This window comes from Canis aureus, chromosome 31 (genome assembly GCF_053574225.1).
Source record: "Canis aureus isolate CA01 chromosome 31, VMU_Caureus_v.1.0, whole genome shotgun sequence".
Classification (NCBI taxonomy): domain Eukaryota; kingdom Metazoa; phylum Chordata; class Mammalia; order Carnivora; family Canidae; genus Canis; species Canis aureus.
In genome coordinates, this window is record NC_135641.1 from 24,735,070 (window position 1) to 24,758,994 (window position 23,925).

The 23,925-nt window shown below is 46.0% G+C and overlaps 1 protein-coding gene and 1 long non-coding RNA gene across 5 annotated transcripts in view; one reads left to right on the plus strand and one right to left on the minus strand.

Annotated features, from left to right (window-relative positions):
* The window catches only part of BCL6 (BCL6 transcription repressor), a 50,412-nt gene that overhangs the window by 16,087 nt on the left and 10,400 nt on the right, over positions 1 to 23,925 (minus strand). The window contains exon 2 of one of the 4 annotated variants that reach the window (XM_077880044.1): positions 10,321 to 10,471. The gene's annotated coding sequence lies outside the window, so the exon portion shown is untranslated. Of the gene's footprint in view, positions 1 to 2,334; positions 2,919 to 3,305; positions 5,276 to 7,013; positions 7,227 to 10,320; positions 10,472 to 23,925 lie in introns of those variants that run through there. The other 3 variants (XM_077880040.1, XM_077880046.1, XM_077880045.1) reach the window with 3 other exon arrangements.
* LOC144302570 (uncharacterized) lies at positions 6,369 to 14,920 on the plus strand. Its single transcript, XR_013369483.1, has 2 exons — positions 6,369 to 7,705; positions 13,690 to 14,920. It is a non-coding gene; the product is annotated as an uncharacterized LOC144302570 (long non-coding RNA).

The following is a 23,925-nucleotide window of genomic DNA, read 5'->3' on the forward strand; positions in this document are numbered from 1 at the left end:
GGCGGGAAGGACGCAGCGCCGGAGGCCGCAGTCCAGTCCTCGAGCCGGCGGGGGGCGTCAGAGCGCGCGGCGCATCCCGGCAGCCGCGGAGGCGGGTCGGGCCGGTCGGTGAGGACTGGGCCTCGGCGGCCTCAGAGAGTCCCACTTTGAGACTTTCTCATCCCTTCGCCCGGTGTAATAAAGGTGAAAGCGAAGGTTGAGATTTAATGCGGAGTGGGGTGAGTATCTAGGAAGGGAAGTTAAAATTAAGTACATGCACTTATTGGAAATTAGGGCTCCCGTGGTTCCGGGAGCTCAAACCTACTCATGTCTTACCGCGGCTAAACACTAGGGAGAGCCCTCCACCAAGGCTCCAAGCCGACAAGCCCCGTGTAGCCCCGCCTCTCCTTCCCATTGACCTACTTTAGACACAGTCTCCAGATCTGGAGAACGCCTTTTGCACCCCCCCCCCCGCCCCACCTTCCCCCCGCCCCACCTTCCCCCCGCCCCTTCTCTATCCCGGCCGGCCGTTGGATTATAGTGGTAATCTAATAACTCCGATAACTCGCCGAGAAATGCAGAGGAGAACCTGGAAGTGCAAAGCACTGCTGAGGGGCAGGAACGAGAAATTTTATGGGGCTGGAGCTGCCGTGGTGAAACCAGCCAGCATCAGGGCTCCCGCCGGCGCGCTCCCTTTCTGCGCCGCAGCTCAGCCAACGAGCTGCTCCAGTTCCGCCGCGGTGGTCCAGCCGGGCGGGGGGGGGGGGCGGGGGGGGGGGGGTCAAAGCGCGCGGCTGTTTTGGGTTTAAGGGTGAAACACTCTTCGCTCTCTTGACCGAGGGGCGGGAGGGCAGAGGAGACGGCAACACATGAAAGCGAACTTGATAACGCGGTAGCCTCGGCAGTCGCTCTGGGTGACCGAGGTGTTCAGGGACATTATGTCCTGACTTTATTTCTATCACGTTTCCTGCCAACAGCGCTCGTTCAAGCCTGCAAGCTTCTAGGAAATGCAATAAAATAGAGGGATGTGTTTTATCATCACGATCTGAAGAGGAGCTGCAGAAGGGACGCTCCCCATGCCCCCGGCTCGCGACAGCCTTCCAGAAAAAGCCGGCAGACAATGCCCGCAAACCACGTCCCCGGGCAAAGCTATCTCGGCCATCCAGGCTGGACTGGGCTCCGCCTTTGCAAAAAGGCTGCCAGGGGAGGGGAGCGGCATGATGTCCCCAAGCAAACAATGCCTTTAAAAATCCGATCTGGACGAAAGTCAGCCAAGGTCTTTATTCACGTTAATGAAGATGGAAGGCACTAACTGTCCTTGGAAAGCGATGAGTCAAACTTGACCGCTCTTCAAACACATCCCCAGATTCGTTTCCAACCCGAACAGAGGCGCGTTTCTCCGACGCGGCCTCCGACAGCTCCCGCAGTGGGAGAGGCTGAACTGGATTCCCTCGGACCGCAGCATCTCCCGCGGGCGCGCGCCGGGGCCGTCGCTAGGGGTCGCCGGCACCCCTGTGTGCCTTTGCCACCCTAAGTTTTGAGCTCAGAGAAGATAAAACTTCGCTTAATAAGAAGCTGCTGTGGCCCAAATTCTATGAGGATTACACTCTGCCTGTCCATATGACACCCCCCCATACACACACACACGCACACGCACATGCACACAGCCCTGGGTTCTGGCCAAGCCACTAAGCAGTTTGGAAGGAAGGGAAAGAAGGTGATTTCAGAAGGCCAAATGTGAGCCTCCTCCTGTGAAGCGAGGTACATCTCTGCAAGTCTAGGGACTGGGACTTAGTTACCCACTAACACCCACACACACCCCTCAAAGGCCTGGGACCCCACCGCTCAGCACTACAGCAGGCTGTCCATCCATGCCTGTCACTGAAAATCTTATGGCATACTTTCTAAAAGTTCTCCAGGGCATCTGGGGAACTGTTTCCAGCTACGCTGACCTGAGACATTAAAACCCTGGCCCTCTCCTACTGCTGCTCCCTTCTCCTAGATACTTCAACGGAGCGGAGATACACTAGCCTTTGACTCTAAGTCACTGACCTGGAACTCAGAAAGGCAAAAATCTGGTCCAGGTTAGGGTACTAAGGCACGGGCAACAGGCCCTCCCCTCTCATGAGGCCGCCTGTTTCCTCAACTGTAACGAGTTTATGTCCTATAGTTCCCCCCCACCCCCATGTGTCTCTCCACTACCCACTTCACCCTGGGAGACGCCCAAACGGCAGATTGGGTGTGTTCAAACGGGTTATCTCATTAAAGGTTCTCGTAAGGAGGCGGATGGCCCTCTCTGAGCCTCGGTGGACAGGGCGAGCACCTGGAGGCTTCCTAAATTTTCATCCATCTTACCAAAGTTTTGGAAGCCGCGTGTCATCCTCACTGGATGCTGCCCTCTCTTGTCAGCCCTAGCACCCGTGCATTCAGGATACTTGGAGACCTGGAAGGTGACAGGGTCGGTCCACCGCCCCAGGCAAGGGGGGGGGGGGGACTCGGCTACGATTTACCACTAGGTGGCAGACTCAGTCCGTTCGAAAAGCACCGCGCAGCCACAGCTTTCCACTACCGACTGCCCTCCGCTTTTTTTTTTTTTTTTTTTTTTTTTTTGATCTGTTAGCGGGAGGAGGTCGCCTCTATAGGCAACGCTGCAAAACATTTAATTTACTGGATGCAATTCCGTTCTTCCCGATGCTCACTCCTCTAGCAACCACAACGCGGTCTCTGGAGCTGCATTCCTGTATTATACGTTGATTTTTTTTTTTTTCCCCTCCCAGCCCGAAAGGCTGAGGGTATCAGAAGGGAAAGGAAAGGGTGCGCTCGTCTTCAAAAAGCAGAATGGCACTCGAAGGTATTAGCAGAGCTTCTTGCCAAGCACTGGTCGACCAGCAAAGAAAGTCGGAAATAAACTCTGATGCCCGCGGAGAGAGGGCCTGGAGGCCAAGGCAGGGTCCCACCCAGGCTTCCAGCGCTCGCCGAGGCGGAGGGGTGGGGGGTGGACGGGGGGGGGGGCGAGTGCGGTCTTGCGGTGGGGCTGCGGGTTACAGACTGGAAGGCTGGGGCGGGGGGGCGCTGGGAAGAGCCACTGCGGGCTTCCAGGGGGGCGAAGAGAAAGGGGCCGCCTTCGCCACCACGCAGCAGCCTCGCTCAGATCGCGGCGGCGGCATTCCCACTTGTTGCGCAGTGCAGGCAACCGGCGCGCGCACACCGCTGCGACTCCCAGGAGGCTCCAGACCCAGCTACGCACCAGCCTACGGTTGCCCCGCGCCGTCCGCAAACCTCCGTCCCCCCGCCCCCAACCCAGCCCCCATCCACACCACCATCACCGCCAGCAAAACTCCAGGACCGGCGATCACTGGTTTACACCAACACATTCCTTCCTCATCTCAGTGTCAGACTGGCAACAGATTTCGGGTGCTCCGAGAAGTCACGTCCAGGGGGGAAGGTGGCCATCTCCGGCTGGAGAAGTCACCTACTTAAGGCCAACTAGGCAACCCTCCCCACGCGCGGACGCGCGCGCGCGCACACACACGCTCGGACTTGTCTCTTATGACACTATCCTAGCAGGAAAGCAACCCTTTCCCTCCCACTTGAGAAATCACCTACAGAGGCCTTTTTTAGAAGTTAGTTTTATCTCCTCTTTCTAAAGAAAAAAAAAAAAATCCTCATCAGGTCATTTCACAATGTTTTTCAAATATTTGACTTTTGCAAAAGGAGAGTTTCACCCACCAAGGGGTGGCGCTGCCGCACTACCGCCTCTGCGTCTCCTCAAGTTTTTCACAATAAAGTGGGTTGTGAGTGTGGCTACCCGGCAGGGGAGAGAGGGAAGGAAGGATTTTGACATCTAGTCCTGGCTACCATTTACTCAACCAATAACTGGAACTCTTCAAGGCTCAGCAAACGACAGCTTAAGAGTTCCGAGTCCCATCCCTGTCCAGCACGCTCAGAATAAATTGAAAAGTCTTTTCAAGAAAGCATGGGGCAAAACCCTTCTTAATGGAGCACAGAAGAAAAGGCCAATAGGAGAATTCCCCTCTTCTGGCTTCCTTCTCCTTCTAGCTGCCCGGTTTACCAACAGCTTGGGCCCTTACTGTCATTATCAACAGACCCTTAAAATCAGCCAATGCTTGGGCCTGCAGTATTGGAAAGTCTTCCAACTAGGATATTTGGAAACTTCTATTTATAAGTGGGGGGGGGGGGGGGGGGATATTTCCCATCTACAGGTTTCTATTTCAGCCTGACAACCCAACTGCAATCATTTTAGCGAGGGAATGCCCCATCTCCTGGTGCTCTCTTTCCATTTCCTCCTCCCCCAGAGACAATATTCTTTTCTCCTTAACCAAAAAAAAAAAAAAAAAAAAAGTATATATTTTAAAGCAAGAATGTGATTTCACCTCATTCCTTTGAGCTCATGTTTGCTACCTCCAGGAATAGCGTGTGGACTAGGGCCAGATGAACTTCAACTTGGGCTGCAGATTTACGAGGTTCTGTTCCAGTGCCAAAGGCTCTTGGTAGTAAATAGTGAGCAAAATAGATACCTGTCTCCTGACAGATCTTGTCGGCCCCCTTCTTATTTTTTTTAAAGTTATTTATTAAAACCACACACACCTTGCAAAGAAAAAGGGAAACTGGCTGTCTCTGTAGAGGAAGCCGGTGGCATCGCTCAGAGCCACAAACTGTATTTCTAAACAGCCCTTTCCCTGGTTCCCTCTCTCCTGCCCCAGTTGTTTTTTGTTTTTTTTTTTTTTTTTTTGATAGGGGAAAAAAAAGCGTCTATTGATACTCACTTTACTCAAAAAAAAAAAAAAAGTAGAGTTACAAGATTTTCCTCTTGGAAACTATATACTGAATGGAAGAAAAAAAAAATCCATTAAAAATCAGTTTCCTGTGGCTGGTGGTGCTGGTGAGGTGGGGGAGAGATGACCAGCTCCCTGCGGGGGTCAGGGACCCAGTACCAGAGCCTGACTTCCAGTTACCCTACTTGGGGTCTTTCTCCCTGTTCATCTGCTGGACCCCCACCACCGACTCTTACCCATTGCAAAAAAGGGGTGCCCCATAAAAGGGGTCTTTTTCAATTCTTTTTTTTTCTCATCGACTGAGTTGTGTTTTTGTTTTCCATGGGGGAGCTTTACAACTCATTGTAACACTAGCTCCATTTTTTTTTTCCGCCAGAGTTCCAATAACACGGCATCATAAAGGCAACGCAATCCACAGTTCCCAAGACGCTGACCACGGTCACGACATCCCGCAGCGGGGTGGCCCCCAGCACCCGCTGCCCAAGAGCGCGCCCCATTTCCGAGGCTCCAACTCCCCACCCGCTCCCGCCCCGGGCCGCCGCCGCCGCCGCCTTCCCCCTTCCTTACTCCCTCGAGGAGAGCCACAGGTTGCAAATCCAACCAACCTCGCAATCCGTTTTTGCAAAATCACTCACAAAGATCTCCCTCTCGCGCCCTCGCCCCCTCCGCCCGCGCCGGGTCCCCCACCCGGGGCCGCAGAGTGCCCTCCTCTCCTCCCGGGTCTTGCACGTAGGAACGCGGGCTGGGGCTGTTTGTTTCTCCCCTCGCCCGGTGCAAGGACCTCGGGAAGCTGAAGCCTGACGTCGGCTACTCTCCCCCCGGCTTGCGGTCGTCCTTTTTACAAAGCTCGCACCATGGGAAGAAATAAAGCAAAATTTAGGAGAGGCGGGGGAACAGCCATTGGGAGCTAACACCGAGTCACGCAGCGCCCAAAACACAAACACCGCGGCCGCCAGAAATCCCGCCACCTTCCCGCTCGGCTGGGCCGTCCTGCGCAGGTTCCCGGAGTCCCCGCACGCTCAACGGCACCGCAGGTGCAAACGCGCACCCCTTGGCCACCCCCACCCCCAAATCCCTGTCCCGCCACCGGTCTCTCTCCCCAGGATGGGGAGAGGCAGCGCGCGGGGGTTCCCGACTCCCTCGACTGCAACCAAGAAAGAATAATTTTTCAAAGTATTCAACATCCCCGCCCCCCCCCCCCAGGCAAGCTAAACCTCCCCCAAAACGCAGGGTAAGGGGACACCAAAACACTCGGATCTCGTTAGGAAGATCGCGGCTCTAAAAGGAAATAGTAGAAACGATACTTCAACTGGGCTTCTGGGGAGGAGAAGGGGAGGGGGGGGTTGTGGAGGAAAACAAAACCCGAGGAGTTCGCTTGCATTTTTCCTCCCAAATCTCGGCTCGGAGGCAGGGAATCGAGAGGAGCGAGGCCGGTGGAAGGGAGCCAGCGGGGCGGGCGAGCGAGCGAGCGAGCGGGGCAGCCTCCCTCCCCGGCCTCCCGGAGTCCGCCAGGAGGACGGGAGAGGAGAAGGAAGGAGAGGCGAGGGAGAGAGGAGGGAGGGAGGGAGGGAGGGAGGCTAGGGGAGGCAGGAGCGAGGGAGCGAGGAAGGCAGTTTGCAAGCGAGAAAAGAGGGGAGAGAAAAAAAGAAAAAGAAAAAAAAAAAAAAAAAAACACAGCCGCCCGAATCCAGCGAGATCACAAGCCGTACGCAAGCAGCAGCAGCAAGAGCGCGAGCGCGAGCGCGCGTCCTCTCCGCCGTCTGGGGCCAGACACGGCCCCCAGCCTGGCCCGCAGCACCCCAAGCGCGGTCTCGTCCTCTCGGCTCCGGCCGCCCCCTAACTCCCCTCCTTCCTCTCCTCCACCTCCTCTTCCAAAACCAAAACAACACCAGGGAGGGTGGCAAAAAGCCTCCCCAAACCGGCCGATTCACTTCAAAGACAACAAGAATAATAAAATAATAAATATATAAAAATCTAGATCCTAGAGTGGGAGAGACGTGGGACTAATCTTCGGCATTTATTTTAACACCTGACAGCGAGAATAAATAAATATATACATTTATATCAATAGATACACATAGGAAACTTGGAGCCAAAGCATTTGGCAAGAGCGGAAAAAAAAAAAAAGAATTAAAAGGTAAAATAATGATCATGAGCAGCGGCGGCGGCAGCGGCACCAGCGGCACCAGCGACGGCGGCGGCAGCGGCAGCAGCGGCAGCAGCAACAGCAATAATCACCTGGTGTCCGGCCTTTCCTAGAAACTTCTTGCATCACCACTTCTAAGAACCCCAGTTCTAAGAATCAACAGAGCTCAATTCTCGGAATTTGAGCTGCGGACTTTACCACTGCTACGTGGCAGGGGAGGACTCGGTGTCAGCTCTCCGGGACTTGCGGCCCCTCCGGCCCATGGAAAGCCCTCCGAGCCGCACCGTTTTCGCAGTTCCCGGGAGACGTCGCGGTCCCGGGCGGCGGGGCGCCCCGGGTCTGGAGGTTCCGGCCGGCGGCCCGAGGGCGCAGACGGCTGCCCCCCCTCCCCGGGCCCCGCGCGGTGGTACGGCCCGCTCCGCCAGCGTCACGTGGGCGCCCCCTCTGTGACGTCGGCGTCTTCGCTGTAGCAAAGCTCGGCCTCTGGAATTCTGAGAACTAATTTGCTATTCGGTGACATAAGAGGGGGAGTGCGCTGCGCTTTCCCGGGGTCTGGGGCTCCTTCCTCCTCTCTCACCCATAAACTCCGCTCCTCGAGCTAAACACACAAAAGGGAGCGAAGAGGTTCGGCCCGTTGGAAAAAGTCTGTTATATATAGTAGCTTTAGAGGCGAGTAAGAGGGGGGAGAAAAAAAAAAAAGAAAAAAAAAAAACAATAAACCCCACAGCTCCTTCCAGCTAGAATATTAGGCACCACGAGAAAAATATTTGCCAAGCAGTTTTCGGTGCGTTCATTTGCTTTATTTTATTTGGGACGGTTTGGGGTTTTGTTTTGTTTTGTTTCCTTGTTGATGTGGTGGCTTGGGATTTTTTTTTTTTTTCTGGTTGTATTTTGATGATTTTCGGATTTCTCTCTCTCTCTTTTTTTTTTTTTTTTTGCTTCTGATTTTTGCCTTTTGCAAGTTTGTGGTGTTACGTAAATAGTAGGATCCCGCATCGGTTGGATTTTGTTGTGTGTGTGGTTTTTCTCTTGTTTTTTGGGGGTTTTTGTTTTTGTTTTGTTCTATCCCTCTCTAATGTCTCCAGCGTTTTGAAAGAAGAGGTGTTATTTTCATATGGATACGATTGAAAACAGCTTCGGTTTTTGATCGCATGGAACAATCCCATCCCCCACTTTTTTGGGGTGGGGGTGGAGGTGGGGGGGCAGGACAGTGTGCGATGGTCTTCTTCCCCTTGGACTTTGAACTGAGAGGAGGCTCTCCTGCACTTGAGGGACGTGTTCAAAGGATCTGTTTTGGTTTGGTTTGTTTCTTTCCAGGACAGCAAGTGGTGGGTTTTACTCTTTCTGTTATTGTTGACTGTTAGGAAATTTCTTGTTGAAAGAAACGTGTGTGTCTTTGGGTGTGTGGACGCGTGTGTGCTACAAAATTATCTGAGCCAGATGCATGTTTGTGTTTTGCTTTTTTCTGAAAGGGCTTGATCCTCCGCCCCCCCCCCCCCCCACCCCGGCTGGCTTCAAGGTCGTGGTAAAAAATCTCTTCTGTCTGTGTTTAAGAGATGAGCCGGAGGGAATTCTAAAGGCCTGCCGTGCCAGTATCACAGATACTGCGTGTATTTAGAACAGCCTGTGCTACAACTACCGCGCTCCGCACGCAGCACAGGCTTCTGAGCCTCGGAGCTCACTTGGGAGGAGGAGGAGAAAGGGGGGGGGGATCTTTCTTTCTTTTCTTTTTTCCCTTTCTTTTTAAAGGCAAATGCAGTGCAGAATCATTTCACTGTGGGCCTCGGTTTGTTTATTCAGAACTGCCAGTTTCCCTATTTAAATGTTGGTTGGGGTTTTTTCCCCTCCTACTCATCCCCGAATGAGGGAGACTCTTGTTTCTTTTATGTGTCTCTCTTAAAAGAAGGGTGTGAGGGGAAAATAATATTTCAGATTCCTCAAGAATTAACCCAAAATGTTTGGACCAGAAGCAGCTCTCAAAGGTCAGGCTGTTCTGAGCCTTGGCTAGGAGAGTCCTTGAGGCGACTCATTAAATTACAGATGAGTTCTTAAAGGTTCCACAAAATTTCTGCACATGTTAATTTCCAAAAAAAAAAAAAAAAAAAAAAAGATAACGTCCCAAAACAGTCTACCTTTCCCAATCTCGAATTTGGGTTTATTAATGGGAAGTGAGCAGAGCTGTCAAGAGATTGCTGCGGGCCGTTTCCTGGGATATTCGGGATCTCTTTCCCGGGGAAAAGTCCGGAAGAAGTTCAGATCTGTGGCTGAAAGTGTTGTTGTCAGTGCACTCCCTCCCTGCCCCCCTTTAAAAGTCTGTGTTGGGAATTTTAGAACGGGGAGAGGTCCAAAGGGGTTGATTATTTTCCACAAGGTCTGGAGCTTAGGAAATATGCGTAAGTGTCTGTTCCTATGAAATCTGAATATTTTAATACTTATTGACAGATGGATTACTGCAGCCTCTGCAGAAAAGCCTGTCTTGTAAAGGATTTTTTGAAAAATATACATAGGCCTAATCCTGTCACTGTTGTTGAAATGAACATTTTACCCCCAAAGACACATGATATTGTCAAGTGCAGATTCATTCTGCCAGAAGGCGGACTATCTGCTTTTTTATTGTCTCCTTCCCCTTCCTTTTTAGAGTTTTAAATGAATTCCACTGGATTCAAAATGATACCCCGATTTTGCTGAAGCGATTTTCTCTGTGCATTTATAGGTGCGATGTTTTTTCTATCTTTGAGAGCAGTAAGAGAACTTGAAGGTTTCTCAGGTGTATCTCTATATGGTTTGGAACGTGAAATGTATGGCTCTGCCCTGTTATTGATCTTACAATGGAAATTACTTTTATGGTCTTTGGCCACTTTTCTAATCAGAGTTGGCATCCTGCCTCTTTGGTCCCCTTGGGTCAGCCCCCTACCCCAACCTTGATTGAACAGTTTGTCCCTCCTGCGTTCTCTTTGCCACTCCAATATTAGCCCCATGGGGGCGCTGCAGAGCAGAGGGAAATCTGCTCCCACTGGCAGTAGAACTAGCCAGAAGGGGGGATGGGAAGGAATTCGCCCTTCTTGTACCTCAGCCCTTTTAAATTCTTTTCTGGGAGCCCTTGGAGGGAAAACCCACCAGGCCTGCTTTATAGGTAATTAACCCCACCACCGGGGACCTCAGACCTTCTCAGCACATTATTTCTGGGCCCAAGTGCCAGAGTCCCACATTTCTACGACCGACCCGTTGGTTTTGTTTTTGTTTTTGTTTTGCCAAATCAGTGTTTACATTGAAAGAAATTAATCAGAAGGACACCGTTAAAAGAAAAACAATATTGAAAATATTGTGAAGATAGAGACTTACTTTAGGTAGATCCCCTTCTCTCTACTGAATGAACAGTGAGGAAAATTGTGCACCCACCTCTCAATCTCTTTTCAAATCCTAGGAGCGTAACTGTCAAATTTTATGCCAGTTGCATTTCTTCCAGATTGTCCTTCTTTCTCTCATTCTTGATCTCTCCCCATCAGTAGCCAGTTGGCATCACTGTGTGGGCTCCCTCACTCCAGCAGTGCTATGTTATAGGATTAAAGGAAGGATTGACTTGAATATATTCAAATTCTTTTAAATCATCCTTAAGAAGCTCTAAAGAGAGATTCCATGTCTGGGGTCTTATGAGCGATTCCTGTAGACTTGGAGGGACTGTGTGTCAACCAGTCCTATGATTTAATTGTCACTGGCTATTAATACTCAGAGTGGAAGACCAGGCCAGCCCCTTTGCCCAGTGGACTGGGCATAGTAATAGGTTCCTGATCGCAGCTGTGGGGTAAATATAAGCTTTGTTACGAATAAAATAGCCTGGTCCTAATATTACATCTATTTAAGGAAAGGAACGGATTTTGCATCCAGTTCCCCAAAATTCAATCATAGCTGAAAAGGAAGCTATCCTTGGAATAAATACCGTCTTGCCCTCTTTTTAAGGGGGCTCCAAACGGGAAGTCAGTTTTACCTGTCAGGAACCCCTGAAAGTTGGTAGATCTTTTAAGTCATCACTTCTCAGGATTACGGATTTTAGACTGGGAAGGAACCTTGCAGATCAATCACTCAACACCCCCAGGCTTCCCTCATCAAGAGGACAGGCTGGCCCTCACCAGAGGCCTGTGTGACCCTGGACACAACAAAATGGATCTGCATTTGATGGTCCAGCGTCATTTCAGAGAATGAAGGCCATCTGACTACCTGGCTTTGGAGGAGGGTGTCCTGTTTCCCGGCAGAATTGGGGAAAGCAAGGCTGCTTTGGGTTCCTCGGAAACTGTAAATTCGTTCTCAGAACGAACTCCCAAGTCATAATGTCACTACTGAGTTTTGATGGACATTTGGGTTTGCTTAGGTTTGTCACCTGTGCTGCGTTCCTCGACACAGCTTCTGATGGGTGTGGGAGATGCTGTCTACCTGCTGTCTACAATTTTACTTATTCCTTTTCTCTCAAATCCTTCACTTAGAGTTTTTGTAAACAAGCTCCCTGTATCATCCTTGGAGAAAGAAAAGAGTTTTCTTGGTATATTTTAGAGGAATCGAGCAGAAAGTTTTGAGACCGTAAAAGAAAAACCAGAAGATGATTTCCAGCTACTACCTTCTGAAAAAGAAGTGTCAACGTTTAATTTTGATCCATATGCTGCCTGCTTTCAGCCTGTTTTATTCTGAGACTTTTTTTTTTCTTTAGAAACCTTTTCAGCCTAGCTCAGAGTACCCCCTCCCCGCCCCAAACACTGATTTTCCACACTTTTCTCACTTTTTTTTTTTTTTAAATGGAAACAAATATCAGGAGCTTAAAATAGAGAAGTGATGAGGGGGGCACCTAATCATTTGTTTATTGCATTGGATCACTGTTTTGAACAGCAGGGTTTTCACTTCCTATGAAACTCTAGCATGAAGGAAAGTAGCAGCTGGACCAGGAAGGGATGAAGAGAGGAAAGCACTGGAGTGTTTGTAAACTCTGGGTAGCTGGCCCACCCTCCCTGCGGCTGCCTCCCGGTACTTAGCTGTCTTTACTACCTAAGGCTAGAAGTGGAAAAACTTGATTTGCTTGTTGTGCCTGCATTTTTTTTTTTTTTTTCTCTCTTCTTCTCCACACCGCCCTCTGTACACCTGACCATGCAGAAGCCTATCTGAAGCCGGCTGGATGGCAGGCAGAGCCGGAGAGCGGAAGAATGTGCGGAGGGAGGGAGTGCTTGGGGCCTGGTACTTTTCCATTCACATCTCCACAGTGGCTTTTCTTGTTTATTTCAACCTCCACCCGCAGAAACCTTTCAGCTGCCTGAAATTCGAGTCATTACACTGTTCCCTGAGGTCAGACTACAGATGCTCCGCGCATGTTTGCTACATGTCAGTGTCTATGTAACATGTACACACGCACACACAAACACACACACAAACATGTAACTCTGCAGGGGCATGGTGTGAGGTAGGAAGAAAAAAAAAAAAAAACCCAAACCTGGATTTGTTGCCAAAAAACCCTTGGCTTCTAATTACAGTTCTGCCTGGAACTCCCTTTTGGAACCTGGAGCAAAACCACTTGTCAGGACTCAGTTTCCTCCGCCGTGTGAAGAAATAACCCCGATGATTTACATGATGTTTATCTGTCCTAAATTCTATACTTTTATATCCAAATACATATTTTACATAACTTTAAGATGGGAGGGATGGACAGGAGCTGAATCTGTATGTGTACCTGGGATGGGGGAAGGGGTTAAAATTTAAACTAAATAAAGAAGGCAGTCCCAGAATCCTCACCTCTATCAATTTTTAACCAATTGTAGACCAAAGTCTGGGGTTATGCTGAGTAGGTCCAAAAACCAATTGAAGATTTTTAACGTTGAGTTGGAGGAGACAGGTTCTAAGACCTTGTACCTTGGATCTCTAGCATTCATAATCAGTTGTGACAGTTCCCAAGTGTCTTTTCAGCACTATTGTTCTTCTTTTTTTTTTTTTTTTCTTCCTTCTGTTTGTTTTTGGAAACTGTCCCAGTCAATGATAGGAAGGAGATGACACTTGTAAACTGGGCAGGCAGTCTTTAAGCCACTGGGCCCCATGTGGATGTGAAAAATATGTCATAACATTCACACACACACACACACACACACACACACACACACACGAAGGAAGGAAAAAAAAAAAAAAAAACCTAGAGAGAGATTCCTAGTAAGAAACTCAGAGGTAGTTCAGCCATCACTGCCTTAAAGGTAATTATTTGAAGTTAGAGGAAATAACAGATGAGGAGTTTGCCCTTAAAAACAAAAGAAGAAAAGCCTAGATCTTCCAGAACAAACTTAAAGGCAATAAAAGAGATACTTTCAATCAGTATTTCCTATACTTTTTTTGATCTTCATTCTTTTAAAGCAAAAGGTCTAAAGTTTCTCAGACCTGATTATCTAGATGAAATAAGGTCTTTAACAGACCTCAGCATCCTCAGGAAGTAATAAAACAGCTCCTATTTATTAGCAGAGACCTCCCTACCACCACCATTTCTCCTTTGGCTTAGACCCTCTGGGATATTGCTGCCCACGTACCAGCAGACGTGGAGTCAATTACACTCTCAGTGTAAAACTACTGGACTATAATGTGCTAGAACCGAGGGGTCCTTAGCAACAATCCAATCCAACGCTACGGATGTTATAGCATTGAGAACTGAGGCCCAGACAAGGCATTTTCCACATCCTCTGAATCCCTAACAGAGTCAGATCTAGAATTCTGATACCCTGGTTCTAAATCCACTGTTTGTTTTTTCCATAGCTTATCATGGAAAGAGGAGATAGGATGGGCAGCCCTGCAAAAGAGCCATTTGCTGTGGCCTTATATTCAGAGAAGACTTCAAATTTGGACTTTTGATTTGCTCTCCACTGAGGTTCTGCTTCAGTCTTAATGGTACACGGACAGGATGGAAACAAGACCTTCACACACAAGCTTTGTGTGCAGTACCCACCGTAGGACCTAATGTAGAAGCCCTCACACTCTCCCACAGTGCTATGATTTCATAGTTTCTGAATCTAGAATTATCTTATGAATCATGCAATTTTATTGTAATTGTGTGTATGTTGGTATTTAAAATGTGAAGTTTTAAATATATTTGGCCTAGAAGCAACGATACCATAGTAGCAATGAACACACCTAGTGCCCAGATTATACCGTAAAAGAAGGATTTGCTAAAAAGAAGAAGGAGGAGGAGGAGAAGAAGAAGAAAAGAAACCAAACAAATACACAAAAGATCCCTACATCGACCGGGGGGGATATTTCAGAGATACTAGGGCTACCTGAAGAGCTCCCAATGGTCAAAGCTACAAATTTGAGCAACAATATAGACTAATATTAGATTATAACCAAAAGTATAAAATAAACGGCAACAAGTTTACACAGATAAAAATAAATTATGGGAAAAATTAATAAATGGAAGAGAAGAGACAAATTTCTCATGCAGAAGAATTCCAAATAATCTATGTAGCCACTCTCCCCTGAAGGAGGGAGAGTATAATTCTCTTCTCCTTAAATGTGAGCTGGGCATAGTCACTTCTTTCTAAAGAGTATGGTATGGGAAGGGGAGTGGGGGAGGTAATTTTACATGGAGAAACCAGACTAACACTACATCAGCCACAATATCAAGGTCAACATCAACAATGATAAACCAAAAACAAAGAAACAAACAAACAAATGATGATAAACCATGTTGATTGTATGTACCTTTGATATAAGGTGGTGAAATCATTCTTTACCTCTGTAGTCTTCCTCCCATACCTCAGTCTGTTTCTGAGAAAAACATTAGACACACCCTAGTAGAGGGGCATCCTACAAAATGCTTGACCAGAATTACTCAAAACCGTCAAGGTTATCAAAAACAAGGAAAGTCTGATGAGCTGCCACAGCCAAGAATAACTCAAGAAGACATGATAACTTAATGTAAAGTAGTATTTAGCCAAAAAAGAAAGTAAATCTAAACAAATATGAATATATGATGGACTTTAGTTAATAATGTTGTGTCAGTGTTGTTTCATCAGTTGTTACAATGTCCCATACTAAGGTGAAATGTTACTAATGGGGGAAACTGCGTACAGGATTGTTCTCTGTACTATCTTCTCATTTTTTAAGGTTAAAGACCTACACACACACACACACACACACACACACACACACACACACATAATCTCTTTCTCTCTTCTCCATTTCTTTCCTCCATACTAGAAGCCTCCAAAAAGTGACCCAGGCTTCTCTTGATATCTGAGAGGTCCTGCCCCCAAAACAGAGTCTGGAAAATGAGGGAACCTAACTTTATTCTTTTAGTTTACTAAATTGGAAGCAATTTAGCTAATTTCTGTAAGTCCTCATCTGGCTAGAGAACTGTCTGGAGACCGCTAGAGAGTCATCAAAGGCCAAATGGCATTATAGTGGCAGATGACTCAAGCCACCTCATTGGTCCACTTATTCAACATTTTTCTGCAGAGATTCTTTATGGATACAAGGCCCTGAAAAATCTTTGCCATCAGTCCATATGGGACATGCAGAACTTGAGGATTCATAACTGAGGTTGGGGGAGCCCCAAGAGCTTCCCTGAATGTCTGCTATTTCGTTATACAGCTCTGATAGAACTAGGGATATCATCAGAGTTCTAACTCTGTGTGTCTAGATAAAAGCAGCTGACTGGACCCCATGCCTCTGTGAATTTGCCTTCCATCATCTGGATCTGACACTATAAACTCTCCTCAGCCTTCAATCTATTAGTTCTACAGTTAAGTCCAGAGAGGGAAATGTTTTGCAAAGACCACCCCAAAAATTAGTGGTAGAGTTGATTCCTGCCAACTAGTCCAGGATGAATCACTTGAATCACTGAATCACTTATTTAGCTGCTGTACCCACTTTAGTAAGCTGAAGGCTGCTACTACATTGACGTACATTACTTCAGGAATGCCTCATTGATTTCTAACCAGTTTTTCAGTTACCAATGGTGTCTAGTTTCTATGCTGTACTTGAGTTTTAAGTGTCTCTTCCTTTTTTTTCTCTGTCTTTTCCCACATCGATCAACCTCTCTGCCAAGTGGTTATAAAATCTTTGGACCAATACTTATGTTCACCATGGAGGCCGACATTGAAATAATTCTTAGTGAAATGCAGTGAGATTAAATCCTGTCTTGTTACATTTTTGTTAGCATGACTCTTTCAGCGATCCATTTGGTCACATATCTCAAAAATCACAAATAGTCAGCCCTTTGAGTCAGTAATTCTATTTCTAGGAACCCATCTTTGAGGTGCATACGTTCAAATATACAGGAGGAAAATCTCTGAATGAATATAGGTATCTAAGTGTTATATCTAACAACAAAAAAAATTGCACAACCTCCATGTCCTAACTGATTTGAGGGAAATGGGGCTGGATGGAGAATGATGAAGTATAATCTGGCTAATTTTTAAAAATTGGAATTAGAAAATACTTATGGTAACAGATAAAGTGCAAAGAAGTAGGGTGTGTGTGTGTGTGTGTGTGTATGGCTTATACATAACCATGTTTAAAAATATTCTTCATAGAAAATAGACTGGATATAAACAAGAGTACACAATAAATGAAAACTTTTGTGGCTGTCTTAGGGTGATAGGATTATGGATACTTTTTTCCTCCCTTTTTCCCCCCTTATATTCCAAATTATATAATGCTTATATATTAGTTTGATACCTGTCTATCTACCTACCTACCTACCTATCTCACAAGTACACACCTAAGACACTGAAAAGTCCTAAATGAAGTCTTTTAAAATACAGTTAGTTGACTAGTTCACAGTTCTGAATGTTTGGTCTCAAGTTAATGCTGCCCACATCTTTAGGACCTATAGCAAAAGTGAGAGCAGCCCACTCACTCTAGAGAAGACCTTTTACTCTGGGAGACGCTTGTCTCCACAACAACAAACATCACCCTTGTTGAACACATTGACCCAAATGAGATTAGGTAGATCTGTAAATCTTTGATCTATCTCCCGCCCCCTGGGTCTTAGTGTGCTTATCTTGTTTGTTGGTGTTTCACAGCATTTGCAAATGTCAAAGGGTTTCTTGTTACTTTGCTGTCTCTGTGAGGCCACCCAAGAACTTTTCTGGTAGATAGACTGCCTTTGGGATACTTTGGGGGCTATCGGACATTTATTTTTTATTCTGATAACATGTTTGGCTAGCGAATGATAAGGCAAAAAAAAAAACCTTTTTAAATGAACTATTCATTTTTTTCCCCCTCAGGGAATCACAGGCTATCAGGGACTTTGGGAGAGTATACTATTATTTGAATCACTGGTTTTTGGAAAGGGCCTGGGGGTAGGCATCAGAATCTAGGGGGTGAGGGTAAGGTCCATCCTTCTGATAAGCCCCTCTTCCCTGAAATCACTAATGCCATTCCTCACACTCAGCTCACCCTTTTCACACACTCATTTGTTCATTCAAACAACATGAACGTTCACTGACAGTCCTTTGTGAAGGAGACACTGTGCTAGATGATGGGGAAACAGATATAAATACAGTGTGGGACCCTGACCCCAGAAGGGCACACAATCTACTGAGGAAACAGAGACTCAGAAAAGTGCTATAACTTGCTTTAGGTCATGCAAAAGATAGTCTGGGAGCCAGGACTGAGCCCCAAGTTTCCTGATTCTGAGCCAAACAAAACTCTGTGGCTTCTTCTCAAATGCCATGTCCTAACCTCCCCACTCTGACATCAGTGTGAGGTATTGACATCCCCCTGGGACCTGGGACAGGTTCAGTCTCTGAATTTTTCACCCACTATTGATTAGAACAAGTTATAACCCAGCCATTTCAATGTGCCATCGAGTAATACCCAATACCCAATGCAGGAAGATCCACATGAGCTTGGGCACACACAGAGCCTCAGCTATCTTCACTGCTCTAAACAGCAACTTAACTCAGTCTGCAGGCGAGAGCTTGGCCTGGACCTGATTTTTGTATCTTCTTGTACCAGACAGGCTCCACCATGAACAATCAGATCACCCAGCATCGTGCTCTTCTAGAACACACAGTCTTAAGTAACATCTGCAGCCCGGATGTTGGAACTCAACATCATTTCTAGTAGGAATTGCACACTTAATAGGCATTGATGCCTACTTAACTATAAGCCCAAGTTCACCTCAACACTCTGGGCACTCCAGACCTTTGGGTGATAAACAGGCAGATGACATCTCCAGGTACCAGTCCCACATCCAGAACAGTTTTCCATAGCACTGTAGTCATCAACATCCAGCACACCTAGGATTAGGCCTATCTGCCAACAGTTGTAACCATTTCCTCTCTGTGGCCAGGCAAGGATGGACTGGATACCATGCAGTAATACCATGACACCACCAGACAAGATTATGGCAATCTTACAATTAGTCCAGTAGCTTTCACTGTATAAACATTAGGTTGCCAAGAACAACCTTACTCTTTGGAGATGCTGGCACCACAATGCCAGCAAAATGTTCAAAAGAAAGTGAGACCAAAAAAGATTAATTCTGACATTAATAAAAGCCATATTTTGGGAAGGTGTATTAAGAAGACTTGATGGTGATGGCAAATCAAGAAATCAAGTGCTTAAGTCCCTCAAACCTTTTCTAGTCTTGTCTCCTACAACAGTTTTCTACAGCAGACTCCAAGGACCCAAGCACCTACCTCCACCCCACACCCCTGCCTTGATCTCCATCTTTCTTCAGTAGGCTAGAAGCTCCTCAAGGCTAAGAGTATTTCATTTTTGTTTTGTGAGACTTGTGTCCAACACATTGCTCATGTAGGGAATATTGGTTAAATTAAAGTTAGGTAGAACTGAAAGAGAATTTAATGTGAAATCTGATGATTTGGGTTCCAGTTAAAGTTCCATAACTGAGTAACTTCTGTGGGTCTCGGTTTCTTGTTCTCTAAAATGGTAATTTCTGTTAAAGGACTACCTCACAGGGTTCTCATGAGAATCCAGGACAATGGCAGAGAGGGGAAGTACTTTGGATATTATAAGGCACAGTTCAAAGTAGTTGTTGAATGTTGAATGAACAGACACAGACTGATGAGTGAACTATCAGAGTTAAGCAAAGCCTTCAGGTTATTCCCTAACAGATGCTGTGACTCAGATTATATCTGGGGAACAGTGATTTAAAGTGCCCTGTCTTGACTTGGTAACCATCCTTAAATATATTAATTTCACTTCCCAAAATATTTTAACCTTTTAAGTACAGGAAGACATAAATTAACTGCTAAGGATTCATACTGATCCAAAGAGAATAAAAAAGATAATCAGAAAGTCTTTTTGTTCTTGAAATGCAGAATTGGAAATGAACCTTTTCCCAGTAGTGGGAACTGAAATCCAGTATTAGATCCTCCTTTTTGGTACCTTCTTCCTCTTTCTTCCTCCTCCTTCTACCTTAGCCCCTCCCTGCCCCTCCCCTGCACCCAAATGGAAAAAAATCATTTGTTTTAACTTCAGTCTTAGCAAAAGGTATAAACAAAGTCCAAATTTATCAGGGCTGTTTTCTAGGATCAACAGGATGGATTTCTATAAATTTTTCGAGCAATTGAGTCTATGGACAGGTTACTACAACAAGAAGGTTGGGTAACTTTCTACCTAAGGTCCGATGTGAGTGACAGGAAGAGCCCTGGCCCAACACCAGCCCTGGATTCCTAAGAGAATCCATACATCTATCCCTCCTGTCCCTGCAACAAATGCGGAGTGGATCTATGGGTGTTGAGGTGAATAGAAAGGGATATAGAGCAAGTTGTTCTTGATAGGGAGGAGGAGAGAAAATATGAGCATGGGTGCTGGAGAGAAGTAAGGCCTTCGCTCTAATAACAGAATGAAGCAGGAATTCACCAGATGAAGCAGCATACCTTTGTTAAAGTCAAAAACTACTCAAAAGCCCAGATCCTGCTTCCTGCAATCTATAACAATAGGGACCTATACGGTACAAAATTCCCAGTGGACTTAGTAGAAATAGGTGCTCAACAACCTCAATAGGGGCTGAGGGCAGCAGGTGGTAGTGGCAAGAGAAAACTTTCAGAATTGGGAGTCTGTCTGCCCATACTTGCCAGTTTTGCCAGCACCAAGCCCTTGATCAACAGCTCATTTATTTTTGGATTCCTAGAGGTGGGAAGAAGAGAATACTGGATGTATATGGCATTAAAAAAAAACTCCAACGTGGGTGAGCTGGGACGATGTCCAAGCTGTGCAAGGGCAGCCACCTCCCCCATATGGTTCCTTTTTTTTCCCTTTCCACCCCTCCTGTTCTTAACACCTCTCACCCAACCATACCTGTGGAAGCCACATTCCTGAACAAAGCTAAATGTGTCTGGGGTGGCGGGAGGGAGATTAAGCAAAGGGATAAACAGCAAGATACTTCCCTTCTCAACTCTAAAAACTGGGAAGTTTTAGTAAGACAATGGAGGAGTGCTGGAAGATTCTAGGGGTTAGGAACTAAAAAGTTTGGACAAATAGGACATAGTTGACTGTTTTTCATTATTTTATCACTTATTTGGTTAGATTTTTTTTGGAATGGGATAAGCATTGTTGATATTTTCAGGTCTGATCAATATGCAACCACAAAAATTATAAATTCAGCACCTACTGTGTGGTAAGCACTGGGGTAGACTTTGCATATACAAAGAACAATTTCAGACTTGTCTTTGGAGGAGCCCATAGTCCAGTTGAGGAGACAAGTACTACACAAATAAATCCACACAGGAGCATTTATTATAAATTATGAGAACTGAGATGCAGAAAATAAGTAAAGTACTGTAAGGTGGGGGAAGGACATCATTTACTTAGTGTATAAGCTTCTCTATTAAAGTAAGCTTTAAGCTGAAATACAAAAAAGGAGGATGGGCTAGACAGGCCAAGAGGGAGGGGTAAAGTGTATTGGGCAGAGGGAACTGAGGTCAAACAACTCTGTGAACCCATGGTGTGATCAGAGACCTGAAAGAGGCCAGCATGGCACAAGCAGAGAGACTGGTAGAAGATGAATTTGGAGGGGGGCACCTGGATGGCTCAGTTGGTTAAGCTTCTGCCTTCAGCTCAGGTCATGATCCCAGGGTATTGGGATTGAGCCCTGCATTGGGCTTCCTGCTCAGAGAGGAGTCTGCCTCTCCCTCTCCCTCTGCCACTCTCCCTGTTTGTGCTTGCTTGCGCTCTCTCTTTCTCTCTCTCTGTCAAATAAGTAAATATAATCTCTAAAAAAAGAATAAGATGAATTTGGAGGGAGAATCAGGAGCTAGATCATGGAGGCCTTTGTATACCATGGACAGGAATTTAGAGTTTATTCTAAATATATTAAGAAATCATTCAGATTTTTAGGCAGAGTGATGACATAATCTCATATATTTTAAGAAAAGCACCCCAGCTATCATATGGAAGGTGAATTAGAAAGGGGCAAGAGTAGATTCTTTAAGAGGCTGGTAAGGGAAGAAAGGATATGGCAGTGTAAGTAGGATGGTGTGCAAAGATTTGAGGCATCCTTTCAAGGTAGAATTGACAAGATCGAAAGAAAGATTGGATTGATCAGGAGTAGGGGGTAAAGGAGAGAGGAGTATTAAGAATGAATCTCAAGCTTCTGATTTAGGCAATTGAGTGGAGGTGTTTCCACTTACTGAGTTAGAAACACTGCAAAGTAGAAGTTTGTGGGGAGCAGTTTCCGGGAATCAAGAACTTGGTTTTGAACATGGTATGTCTGAGATGTCTCTGGTGTCAAAGTAGGGAGTTGGATATGCAAGACCTGAACCCAAAAGATAGGTCTGGCTTGGAGATATAAATTTGGGAATCATCAAAATAGACAAAGTATTTGAAGCTAGGAGAAAGAATTGGTTTTCATATCAGGCCAGGCATTCAAAAAATAGAATAAAAAAAACAGTAATTGTGAAATTATCCTGAGAGATACTCTAGTCCAAACTAATTTCTCAACTGAGAGCAAACCAGGAGCCAGTGTAGTGAATCTATTGGTGGAAGCAGAGTTGGTGAGAGATTAGGTCTTCTTTCTGGACCAGCACTTTCATTTGTTTCTTTTACAATGTTTTGTCAGCATTTGACATCAAAATGGTGGAGACTAAGAAATCTATAGAGCTCTCTAGATGTCTCTCATGGTGTTATAGTCTCACCTGCTGCATATAATCCACCTCACTCTCATTACTAATTTACTCCTCTCTTCCTTTAGTCAACATAGAACCTTTTCTCCTGGTTCCCTACTTACTGAAAAAGAAGGTGCAGCCATCCCAAATGGACCTACCTGTGCAATTTTATATTGAGGAAATCTAAGCCTTAGAGCATCCATTTGGGATGACTGCATCTTCTTTTTCAATAAGGAAGAGAGGAGCAAATTAGTATTAGAGGGTGTGTGGGGAAGGAGCATATTCCAGACAGAGAAGAGTTGAAAGAATGGCACAGAGATTAGGTGTACACTTAACAGTACTTTATTTTATCTAGAAAGCTGTCTAGTTTGCAAGGAACTTTTTCAGCCATTCCTTAATGTGCTTCTCGTCATGACCCTGTGAAGCCATGATTGTTATTCTAATTAGAAAGATGAGTAAATTGGGACCCAGAATGAGAAGGCACCAGCTGGGCTGGTAGCTATAGCTTGAGGTTCAAAACCTGGTCATTTAACTACAGACAAGTGTCTTTTCCCAGATTGAAGTATTAGCAAGTAAGTACATTCATTGCTCCTACTCTGAGCGAGGTCCTGTGTTAGCGTGTTCATGTATGTTCTAATTTTGGCCCCACAACAGCCCTGAGAGGAAGGTGTTGTTACATTTCAAAAGAGGAAATAGTTCAAGTCTGCCTCTACTTGACTTTTTTTTTTTTTTTTTTGAGAACACTACTGATTTCCTATGAGGCATGTTGGTTTTCAGTTTCATGCTTTGCCTAGTCTTTGGTCCCTGGGAACCCCTGAGGACAGAGTATTACCTGTGCATTAACACATGCAGCTTTACTGAGAATGGAAAATCCCAATTAATCTCTTTGCCAAAATCTTCAGTCACTCCTGTTTTTGGCCAACCTCTCCTGTATGCTGAAACTCAACATTTAAATATGAAACTCTGCATGGTTTCCAAAAATTTAATTGCATTATTAGGAATTGGTTGAAACTGGACTTTGTGAATCTATGAGGGAAAGGTGGGGAATAAGGCTGACCAGACACTCCAGTCTGGCCAGCAATTCGGTGCAATTGCTGCAAGGCTCGATGTAATCGGGACTGCACTGGCTGCATCACCAGCTCAGTGCACACTTGCTGTGTAGGGCATAATTCTAGCCCCTCTGGGGGGAGGATAAATCAGTGGCTAGAGAAGGAGATCAGCTTTACCAGGGATCTAGTGACAAGTATGTCAAATGCCAGAGAAAGACAATCAAGCAAGTGATGGTTAAAAATCACAGCCTTTGCCACAGCCTCAGGCACAAAGGCTGAATTCTAGGGCATCTGCTTTGTTTGTGCATGTTCAGTCCGAGAACCAGATATGGAAGACTCTGTGTTCAGTCCTGTTGCCTTCTGGATTTGTTTAAGGCTCTTGGAGGGTCACGATCTTAGCCTAGAATGGCAACAGGGACAATTTAAAAGGGACAGTGAAAAGGAGAGATAAGATGACTAAAGCTTTCGGTGCAAGAGGAGGAATGGATGGAGTGAAAATTGGGAAGTTTCCACTTGATTTTCAAGGATGGGGTTATAATAAAGGGCTTTGTTTTTTAACACTGTTGTCAACCCTTTCAAAAGAGTCTTGCTGCGAGCTGGATGCCAAACCGGAGGCCTAGTATGATTTCTCTCGATGCCTCTTGCCCTGGTTTGCTCATTTGTAAAAAGCTACCGCAAGGTATCCTTTTGAGGATTAAATGCCATGAAGCATAGTCAATGGCTCATTAATATAAAATGTGTAGAAAGTAGGCTGTTTGATGTACTGTCCAGCTAGCCCAGCCCTATGGTAAAAAAGAGAACTAGACTGTATCATTGAACAAAACCTTAGAGATCATCTGGCCCAACACCGAATATGGTAGATGAGG